Genomic DNA, 2,308 nt, shown 5'->3' on the forward strand with positions numbered 1-2,308 from the left:
GAAGGAGTTAAATCAGGTCATCTTGAGTATCCTTTCCAGCTCTGTTATTTTGTAATACCATGAAATCAGAATAACATGTTCCAAGCTGTTTGTGGTCAGGGATTTTAGAACCTGTTTTTCTCATTGTACTTTTAAAATTTCTACCTTTTTTAGTCTTATTCTTATGTGAATATACATATATTTTTCTCCCATGTTCTTCTGTGCATTTAAATATATTTTTCTATTCAATAGCATCTTCATCCCTAGCAATAAAAAAGTTTCCCAAGTATGTATTTTTTTGCTTTTTTAAAGATGACCAGCAAGGGGATCTTAACCCTTGACTTGGTGTTATCAGCACCACAGTCTCCCAAGTGAGCCACAGGCCAGCCCTACCAAAAATGTATTTTTCATGTTTTGTTTTTATTTTTTTTCAGCTTCCTTTTTTAACTTCTCCAAGACCTCTTCTGGAGTTGCAGAGGCCAAGAGCTTCACAACCTTTTCACGAGATTTACCACCCTTATCCAAAACCACATCACTCTTTTTGAGTTCTAAGACCTTGGAAAGGTAGCGACAGAGCTCAGCATTAGCCTCTCCCTCTAATGGAGGTGCTGCAATAGCTACATTTACGGCTTCAGTTGTCAAATCTGTTACAGCATTTTGTTTGGAGCCAGGTTTGGCATGGATGGCTATGACGACACAGCCTTTAGGATCACTGTCACAGGACCTAAGGCAGGAAGTGGTCTCTCCGGTTCTCTGCTCTGGCTTTTACCCTTCTTCGTCGCACCAACTTTTTTAGGCATCTCGGGGCCAGAAAGGAGCCGAGCGGAGGCCCGAGCGCCGGGTCCTCCCCGGAGCTGTCTCAGCCCACAGCCGCGCTGCAGCATCGCCCCCTGCGGAGGCCAAACGTCTCATTTTCTAATGTACTCCATGCTCTATGCATCTAGGCTGTCTCCTGGACAACCTCTCAGCCTCCAGGGAGACATTAATATTCTAATGCCTCGTTACAATGGATCCTGGTGACCACAAGATGGCACTCTCAATTTAGATACTCTCCTAGACAACTTTTGTCACTGAAACAGCAAGCCTTCTTCTATCTCTGAATGTGTCCTTCTCTCTGTCAAATCTGTCCTACATCTCAAAGTCTCCTAGCTCATGCCCGACCTCCCCTTGTGGACTCAGATTAATCTTTTAATCCATCAGCCTACCCTGCTCCTCATTCAGGCCACCTTGACTACCTCCTTATGCTCCAAATCCTTCACCAGCCCTTCCACCTTTTCCCTCTCTTCTCCCTCAGCCACCCAACCCCCCTATCCTTCTCCCCCTTTGTCAGATAACAACCCTGCCTCAGCTCCAGCTCCTTTATACCCCCTCCGTGAAGTGGCAGGGATGAAAGGATTTGTCTGGGTACATATCCCCTTTTCTCTTTCAGACCTTTTCCAAGTCAAAAAATGACTGGGATCGTTCCAGTCTGACCCAGACACATATCCATCCCCTGAAGGCAGGGAGCAGTTCTGGATGGCAGCTCAACAACAGGAAGATGAGGTACATGCTCAAAATAACAAGCAGCCTGTGGGAGCTGTTGCAGTCCCTTGCATGGACCCAAATTGGGACCACCAGGCCAGCCATGGGGATTGGGATCTCCAGGATAACATGATCACACACTTGATTTATGGCCTCCAAGAGGCTACTCACAAATCAGTCAATTATGACAAGCTTAGAGAAATCACACAGAGATCCACTGAAAATCCCAATGAGTTCCTAACCCACCTCTCTGAGGCTTTACATGAATATACACGTATAGACCCAAACTCCCCTGCAGGCATGGTCCTCTTACACTCTCATTTCATTACCCAATCAGCCCCTGATATTTGAAAAAACTGTAAAAGAGATCAGGCCAAATACCAGCTCCTGGCTAATGCCATCTGTGGCTCACGTACTCCAAAGCTGGCTGCCTCAAGAGGCAAGACACCCAGGAACCACTTCAAATGCGGTCAACTGGGCCACTTGGTATGGGTCTGTTGTAACCCCAGGCCCCCCTTCCAGGCCCTGTCCTCACTGCAAACAGCCATATCACTGGGGGATTGACTGTTCCACTTGCCAGAGAGGGAGTGGCCCGGTCCCCAACCCACAGCCTTTGGCTTCATGGCCATCCCTACTGGAGCTTCTCAGCTTTGCCCAGGAGGAGGACTGATGATGCCCAGGGCCCAAGGCCCCCATGGAGGTCACCATGTCTGAGCCCATGGTAACTCACCTCGTGGCAGGTAAGCCTATCTCTTTTGTCATCAATACAGGGGCCACTTACTCTACCCTTCCTAAATATGGAGGACCA

At 47.6% G+C, this 2,308-nt stretch overlaps 1 pseudogene across 1 annotated transcript; it reads right to left on the minus strand.

Moving 5' to 3' along the window:
* Positions 1-380: 380 nt before the first annotated feature.
* On the minus strand, positions 381-873 carry LOC103598997 (annotated as a pseudogene). The gene has a single exon (XR_551255.1). The product of XR_551255.1 is annotated as a UPF0235 protein C15orf40 homolog pseudogene (transcript).
* Positions 874-2,308: the final 1,435 nt, after the last annotated feature.

Source organism: Galeopterus variegatus, unplaced genomic scaffold (assembly GCF_000696425.1).
Source record: "Galeopterus variegatus unplaced genomic scaffold, G_variegatus-3.0.2 Scaffold2823, whole genome shotgun sequence".
Taxonomy (NCBI): domain Eukaryota; kingdom Metazoa; phylum Chordata; class Mammalia; order Dermoptera; family Cynocephalidae; genus Galeopterus; species Galeopterus variegatus.